The 9,131-nt window shown below is 37.0% G+C and overlaps 1 long non-coding RNA gene across 1 annotated transcript; it reads left to right on the top strand.

Annotated features, from left to right (window-relative positions):
• Window positions 1-241: 241 nt before the first annotated feature.
• LOC129642293 (uncharacterized) lies at window positions 242-5,031 on the top strand. The gene is made up of 3 exons (XR_008709598.1): window positions 242-333; window positions 4,312-4,496; window positions 4,808-5,031. It is a non-coding gene; the product is annotated as an uncharacterized LOC129642293 (long non-coding RNA).
• The last annotated feature ends 4,100 nt before the right edge of the window (window positions 5,032-9,131 follow it).

The following is a 9,131-nucleotide window of genomic DNA, read 5'->3' as shown; positions in this document are numbered from 1 at the left end:
CATTCCATCCCTCTGGGTCGTCCCAGTGCACCAGCCCCAAGCATCCAGTATCGTTCACTTTCATCAAGAGGCTCCTTAGTTCTTCTTGGCTTTATGCCAGAAGTGTGGTTTCATCTGCATATCTGAGGTTATTGATATTTCTCCTGGCAGTCTTGATTCCAGCTTGTACTTCATCCAGCCCAGTGTTTCTCATGATGTACTCTGCATGTAAGTTAAATAAGCAGAGTGACTATACAGCCTTGACATACTCCTTTCCTGATTTGGAAACAATCTGTTGTTCCATTCCAGTTCTAACTGTTGCTTCTTGACCTGCATACAGATTTCTGACAGGAGGTAAGTCAGGTTTTCTGGAATTCCCATCTCTTGAATTTTCCACAGCTTGTTTTGATCCACACAATCAAAGGCCTTGCCATAGTCAACACATGAGAAGTAGATGTTTTTTCTGGAACTCTCTCACTTTTTTGATGATCCAACAGATGTTGGCAATTTGATCTCTGGTTCCTCTGCCTTTTCTAAATCCAATTTGAACATCTGGAAGTTCTCAGTTCAGGTACTGTTGAAACCTGGCTTGGAGAATTTTGAGCATTACTTTGCTAGCGTGTGAGATGAGTGCAACTGTGCGGTAGTTTGAGCTTTCTTTGGGATGGAAAGAAAGGCATTCTTTGGGATGCCTTTCATTGGAATGAAAACTGACCTTTTCAGTCCTGTAGCCACTGCTGTGTTTTCCAAATTTGCTGGCATATTGAGTGCAGCACTTTCACAGCATCATCTTTGAGGATTTGAAATATCTCAGCTGGAATTCCATCACCTCCACTAGCTTTGTTCGTAGTGATCCTTCCTAAGGCCCATTTGACTTTACGTTGGAACATGATGTCTGGCTCTAGGTGAGTGATCACACCATCATGATTATCTGGTCCGTGAAGATCTTTTTTGTGTAATTCTTCTGTGTTTTCTTACCATCTCTTCTGAAAATCTTCTGCTTCTGTTAGGTCCATACCATTTCTGTCCTTTATTAAGCAGATCTTTGCATGAAATATTCCCTTGGTATCTCATTTTCTTGAAGAGATCTCTAGTGTTTCCCATTCTATTGTTTTCCTTTATTTCTTTCCATTGATCACTGAGGAAGGCTCTCCTATCTGTCCTTGCTATTCTTTTGATCTCTGTATTCAAATGGTTATATCTTTCCTTTTCTCCTTTGCCTTTTGCTTCTCTTCTTTTCACAAATATTTGTAAGCCCTCCTCAGACAACCATTTTGCCTTTTTTCATTTCTTTTTCTTGGGTCTGGTCTATATCACTGCCTCCTGTACAGTGTCACGAACCTCTATCCATAGTTCTTCAGGCACTCTGTCTACCAGATCTAATCCCTTGAATAAGCTCTTTGATTCATCATAATAAAATATTTGAGGAAACATTTATGGTAAATTTTAAGAGCTCTTATCTTTGTATCTAAAATATAATCAATATCTAAGAATATAGTCAATAAGGAATTTTAAGAACAGTGACTTTCCATAGTCCATGGATTAAATTAAGACAGTTAACCATCACACAAGTAATATACTATAAAATGTAGGATTTTAGAGTTGCAAAGTACTGCAAAAATTACTGAAACATCTTCATTTTATACTGTGAAATCTGGTCTTTTAAATTAAATAAGTTATCCAAATCCTTAAAGCTATTAATAAAATCCAGGTCAGAAGCCAGCTATGCTGACTACATAAAGGCAAAAGTTCATCTTGCATTTTTAAGTTTTGGTAACTACCTGGCATTTTCTTTTTCTATAATATCTACAAAACATGTGAACTTTTAAAGATATCTGCTAGTTACTTTAACACAGAAGGTCTACTGCGATTTCAGGGGATATATTTTAACACAATTTATGTATACACAGACACACACATTCTTAACAATTCAGAATAAAAAGTTAGGATTGTTTTGAAATAAGATTAAATTTTCAATAGATGTTAATTCTCCACATTCTAATGTTATTTTTTATTCTGCTATGTGACTAGAATAAACTTCATTATCTAGATTCACAGAGGGTATATTTCTTAGTCTATTTGGGACCATCATAACAAAAATGCCACAGAAGTTTATGTCTTACTCTTCTGGAGGCTGAGAAATCCAAGATCATGGCACTAGCGTGGTATTGTCTGGCAAGGGCTTTTTTCCTGATTCATGGGTGGTGCCTTCTCATTGTGTCCTCACATGTAGGAAAGGGCCAGAGATTTCCATGTGGTCTCTTTTATAAGAACATTATCCCATACATGAATAATACCACCTCCTAATCCCATAATCTTCTGGGGTTAAGGCTTCAATGTATGAATTTGGGTGAGGAAACAAACATTCAGACTGTACAGTTTGTTAACATGTCAGAGGATTTCAATAGTCTGGACTGCATGGATATATTTCACTAAGTAGGATGTTTTGATTTCCATTTTTATACATACTCTGTTGTAACCTTCAATCTTGATTCTTGTGAGATGTATGTGTGTGTATTTCAGGAATCAGAAGTGGTGACTGATATAATGAAATGATTGATTGTCCAGAGGAGTGTATTTTCTCACAGGAACTTAACCTACTATTGCATTTTCATCATTCCAACAAAATCAACTATTTTACTAGACCATAAAGTTTATGTATTCCTGTCAATGTAGGCAAAGTATTTATGCTTTAACACATTTTTATTGTTTTTTATTTCTTAATTATAGGTATATTTTATTTTCTTTTAATTTTCTAAAGCTGTTGTAAATTTATATAAATCCCCCTGCCAACAGATATGTTAATAATGCTTCCGTTCTAAGTCCATTTAACAAATTAGGACTATTAATTTATTTAGGTAACAGTTACTAGATAACCCAAACCTCAATTATAGAGGAGAATGTTATCAATTTATTAGTAATCCAAATTGCAGCTAAATATGCTGCCATTTACTTAGAAAACATGATAAAAATTAGCTTGATGGAAGACTCATTTTAATTAAAGTTGACTAGCTAAAATGGAATTATTCATGCATGTTTATTTCTCAAACAAAAGTTTCTGATGACATACTATTTGTAGCTCAGTTTTTAGAGGCATTATTCATCTTTAATATCTATAAATGTATTCTGTTTAGCTATGAGTTAAAAAAAAAACAAAAATAACAAAAATCTATGCCTACTATACCAGTGGTAACTGGTCTGTAATATTTAAGATATTATTGTATTAGAGAAACTACAGAGGATAATGAACAGAAAAGGCTAATATTTAGAAGATGATACATAAAAAATAAGTTATTTACAGCTTTCTTAAGCAAAATATGAACATAAAATTATCTCAAATTCTAATTGAGTCATTATGAAGTCAGAATTATTTATTTGGTCAACTCTAAATAAGTATAAACATAAGCACACATAAAAAGGTATGAAATCCAAATGTAATACTATGACAAGCATGAATTTTCTGAGTCAAGTAGATAAACTAAGATCCTTATCTTAGTAAGTTTTAACATAATAATTTATAAAATTGTAATAATTTATGTTTAATGATTTATATTCTTAATGACTATGTCCTGAAGTTGTTCTGGAACATTTAATGGATAGTGGTATGGAAAAGTAGAATTATTCTATATTATTCCAAAGGCAGGTATTGAAATAAGCATTTCTGGATGATGATCAGATTCTGATTCAAGTGAAGGAGAATGTTTACTTATTAAAGATGCTAAAAATTTTACAAAAAGAGTCATATCTCTGAAATTTAAACAAACCATTGGGGTCATATTCTAGCACACATAAACCAATTAATTGTTTATATGAATTTATCATATAATTAAAAATCATTCATGTATTTTCAGAAGCATAATCTATAAGTTTTGAATAGGCTATAATAAAGCCTATTCAAAAAATCTTATTCATGAAGATTGAGCATGGGATGGGGAGGGAAGTGGGAGGGGGATTCAGGATAGGGAATACATGTACACTCATGGTGGATCCAAGTCAATGTATGGCAAAACCAATACAATATTGTAAATTAAAATAAATAAGTTAATTAATTTATAAAAAAAGGTTGAGCAAATTAGGTGCAACAAAAGGCCAAAGTATGAGAAATGCAAATAAACTTCTAGGCCTTATTAGTTAACAGAAGTACAATAAAAGTAATGGTTATGCTGAATTAGGTTTAGATAAAGGAATATATTGGGGCTTCCCTGGTAGCTCAGCTGGTAAAGAATCTTCCTGCAATACCGGAGACCCCAGTTCAATTCCTGGGTCGGGAAGATCCCCTGGAGAAGGGATAGACTACCCATCCAGTATTCATGGGCTTCCCTGGTGGCTCAGACAGTAAAGAATCTGCCTGCATTGCGGGAGACCTGAATTTGATCCCTGGGTTGGGAAGATCTCCTGGAGGAGGGCATGGCAACCCACTCCAGAGAGTTCAATTGACAAGAGGAGCCTGGCAGACGACAGTCCGTGGGATGGCAAAGAGTCCGAACCTGCTGAGCGACTAAGCACACACAGCACAGGTAGAGCACACAAAGAAGCAATGTTGATAAACTAGCATGTTCAAGGTTAGAATAATCAGGGTGGTGAGGGACTAGAAAAAGTATCTTATGAGAAGTCATTATATTAATTGAAGAAGATTATGTTAGAAAAGAGAATGTTACAAAATATTTGCCAGGGTTAATATTTGGGAAATGTGAAGATGTAGAGACAAAGAATAGCTGTTGGGCTTGGGAACTAGTAACAATTTAGACTATAAATCTGCACACAGCAGAATCACCAAACTCACAGCTCCCTGAAAGATATAGTTAAAGGCCTGACATACATTCCAAAGTTGTTTTTACAAGAAGCAGACCTCCTCCAGATGAAAACTCCTGACCCCAAGAACACAGACCCTAGACTAGTTGAAACCAGAAGACTGATTATGCTGGAAACCTCACCTTGGTGCCAACCAATCCAAGAATCGGCCATGAGCTCATGACACCCTGCTCCTTGAACAGTATAAAACTCCTTGCTACACCCACAGGATGGGTCACACAGTCCTGAGAGCATTAGCCCCTTTGTCTGGTAAAACAATAAAAGCTACACTTTTCTACTTCACCCAAATCTCTCTCCACATTTCTATTCAGCGCTGGTGATCAGAGGTCAAGTTTCAGCAACAGTAATGCTCAGAAGATTACTGGGATTAATATGATTTGGAAACAAAACTGAATCTGCTTTGGTGTGTAAGGTATATGAGTTTTAATACAAGTATAGAGATTCGTGTAACCAACATCACTATCCTCAGGTCACAGAATCATTGCATTACCCCTGGCAACAAACATTATAGCCTTGTCTTACCCAGAATATCATATTAGTAGAATTGTATAGTATGTAACCTTTCGATACTAGCATCACTCACTCAGCATATTGCTTTTGAAATTCATCCAAGATGTTGTCTGTAGGAATCATTTGTTCCTTTCAAGTTCTAAGAAGCATTCCATTATGTGGATATTCTACTGTTTGTTTATCCATTCACCCTTCAGTGACATCTGGATCATTCTCAATCTTTGATAATTACAAATAGAGCTGCTATTAATAATTGTGTGCAGGTGTTTGTATAAACAAAAGTTTTCATTTATATAGGACAGATACCTGGAAGTAGGATTGCTGAGTGGTGTGGCACCTATAAGTTTAACTTGTTAAGAAAGTTCCAATCTCTTTTACTGAGTGCTTGTACCATTTTGCATTCTTACCAGCAACATAGGGGCTCATTTGTTCAGTATCCTTGTCAGCACTTTGTCAGCATTTTTCATTTTAGCTCTTCTAGTAGTTGTATAGTGATATCTCTTCTTGGTTTTAATTTGCATTTACTTAAGGGATCATTATCTTGAACATGGTTCCCTATGCTTATTTGCCATCTGTATATTTTCTTTGATGAAGTGTTGTCTCAAGTCAGGTTAACTTCTTTTCCATTGGCACTGGGTGTATTTTCATCCTACATTTGAGGCTTTATTACATGTGACAGGAATATATCATCATTCGTATACTTCTGCATGGCCAGGAAGCTCACAGACCTACTCACTTCATAAACTTGGATGGCTACCTCTAGGAGTCTGACTAGGGAATGTGCCTTAGCATTCAAATCATCTTCTGAGTCAGCATCTGGGTCTTTCAGTGCACATCTGTATGACTCACTCCAATTATTTCTCTAAATTCTCAGAGACTCCCTGTATAGTCCATAGAAATATATTTTCTAGTTCTTCAAATATGTAGAACTCATTTGTCTCAGTCTACTGCAAGGCCTTGCTGTTCTTTGGAACTCCACATTCAAGTGGGTATATCTTTCCTCTTCTCCTTTCTCTTCTTCTCACAGCTATTTGTGAGGCCTCCTCAGACAACCATTTCCCCTTTTTGCATTTCTTTTTCTTGGGGATGGTCTTGATCACTGCCTCCTGTACAATGTCATGAATCTCCATCCATGGTTCTTCAGGCACTCTATCAGATCTAATCCCATGAATATTTTTCTCACTTCCACTGTATAATCCTAAGGGATTTAATTTAGGTCATACTTGAATGGTCTAATGGTTTTCCCTACTTTCTTCAATTTAAGTCTGAATTTGGCAATAAGGGGTTCATGATCTGAGCCACAGTCAGCTCTGGGTCTTGTTTTTGCTGACTATGTAGAGCTTCTCCATCTTTGGCTACAAAGAATATAATGAATCTGATTTCAGTATTGACCATCTAGTCATGTCCATGTGTAGTCTTCTCTTGTGTTGTTGGAAGAGGGTGTTTGCTATGACCAGTGTGTTCTCTTGGCAAAACTCTATTAGCCTTTGTTCTGCTTCATTCTGTACTCCAAGGCCAAATTTGCCTTTACTCCAGGTATTTCTTGACTTCCTACTTTTGCCTTCCAGTCCCTGAAAATGAAAAAGACATCTTTTCTGGGTGTTAGTTCTAGAAGTTCTTAATAGGTCTTTATAGAACTGATCAACTTTAGCTTCTTCAGCATTACTGGTCGGGGCATAGACTTGGATTACTGTGATACTGAATGGATTGACTTGGAAATGAAGAGATCATTCTGTCATTTTTGGTGTTGGAGAAGACTCTTGAGAGTGCCTTGGACTACAAGGAGATCCAACGAGTCCATCTTATTGGAAATCAGTCCTGAATATTCCTTGGAAGGATTGATGCTGAAGCTGAAACTCCAATACTTTGGCCCCTTGATGTGAAGAACTGACTCATTTGAAAAGACTCTGATGCTGGAAAAGATTGAAGGTGGAAGGAGAAGGGGATGACAGAGGATTAGATGGTTGGATGGCATCACCAACTCAATGGACATGAGTTTGAGTTAACTCCGGGAGTTAGTGATGGATAGGGAGGCCTGGTGTGCTGCAGTCCACGGGGTTGCAAAGAGTTGGATACGACTGAGCGACTGAACTGAACTGAACTGCAAGGCCATTGGTGAAGGCCCAAAAGTCAAAAATACCCAAATCCCACTAAGTGGGTGTTATTAAGTGTTCCTCCACATTGTTTAGCTATATGTCCATTGGGTAGACTTTCTTTTAACTTTTTCCATCATGGTGTATCATACCATTTCCAAATAACATCATACTCAATTCTGAAACTCTCAGCAGTGAATTTAGGGGGGTGGGGGAGGGTAGGGAAAAAACATCATAGAGTTTATACATACTACAACAACAAAGCAGGAGAGTCCTAGAAATCTCAATTTCTGGCACCATGAAAAATGAAGTAATGTGCTACTTTATATTACTTTGTTTCCCTCTGCTGTATGCTATAAAGCATATCATTTCCACCTCATCAGTGGCCTCTATTGAGTTTCTCTATTCAAAAATTTCTCTACAGGACTTGCAGCATGATACCTATCCTTGGCTTTCAGATGACTTGATGTCTTTGCAAAATGAAGCCCTCTGGACTAAAACTCAATAACAAGTAGTAGTTTTGTTTTGAGTAGTTGTTAAGGCAGCATTGATGTCCCAAACCCTAGAAGTCTCTTCCAAGTAATGGCTTTCTTGTGTTCCTAACAACTTAATTCTACATGCTATAATCTAAGTATCTGGGAGGCAAATTAGGCTATTAGACCCTTGTAAATCTCTGGATGCTAATTTTTGCTTAGTGCAGCATTAAAAAAATTAAAAAAAAAAAAAACACTGATGAATAGGTAAAAAGAGCCTTTCTCTTAAGCATGGAATTTGATTTCATCAAAATCAATGCCCCATGTGTTTCAGGGCATCTTCTTTTGTAATAAAAAATGATAAATTATTTATTTTCTTAGTGTGAAAAATATTCATGGTTTCCCTGACCCACTTAATTACTAGTCAAGCTTGCCTAAATTTATAAGCCAAAATATTTTTCATTAGGTAGGTGACTATACTCTTTTTAATATATTTTTTAAAAATTATTCTTAATTGGAAGATAATTGCTTTACAATGTTGTGTTGGCTTCTGCTATACAACAATATGAATCAGCCATAAGGATACATCTGTCTTCTCCCTCTTGAACCTTTGTTCCACACCACCCTTATCCAATCCATCTAGGTTGTCACAGAGCACCAGGCTGAGCTCCCTGGGCTATACAGCAACTTCCCACTAGCTATCTATTTTACACATGGTAATGTATGCATTTCAGTGCTTCTCTGTCAATTTGTCCCACCCTTTTATTCTCCTACTGTGTCCCTAAGATGGTTCTCTACCTCTCTGTCTCTATTCCTGCCCTGAATATAGGTTCATAAGTCATTTTTCTAGATTCCATATGTATGCATTCAGTTCAGTTCAGTTCAGTTACACAGTCATGTCCGACTCTTTGCAGCCCCATGAATCGCAGCATGTGAGGCCTCCCTGTCCATCACCAACTCCCGGAGTTCACTCAGACTCATGTCCATCAAGTCAGTGATGCCATCCAGCCATCTCATCCTCTGTCGTCCCCTTCTCCTCCTGCCCTCAATCCCTCCCAGAATCAGAGTGTTTTCCCATGAACCAACTCTTCGCATGAGGCGGCCAAAGTACTGGAGTTTAAGCTTTAGCATCATTCCTTCCAAAGAACACCCAGGACTGATCTCCCTTAGAATGGACTGGATTTCTCCTTGCAGTCCAAGGGACTCTCAAGAGTCTTCTCCAACACAACAGTTCAAAAGCATCATTTCTTTGGTGTTCAGCTTT

This window comes from Bubalus kerabau, chromosome 1, assembly GCF_029407905.1.
Source record: "Bubalus kerabau isolate K-KA32 ecotype Philippines breed swamp buffalo chromosome 1, PCC_UOA_SB_1v2, whole genome shotgun sequence".
Classification (NCBI taxonomy): domain Eukaryota; kingdom Metazoa; phylum Chordata; class Mammalia; order Artiodactyla; family Bovidae; genus Bubalus; species Bubalus kerabau.
Note: the sequence above shows the minus strand (reverse complement) of the source record. Positions and strands in the feature narration are given on the sequence as shown.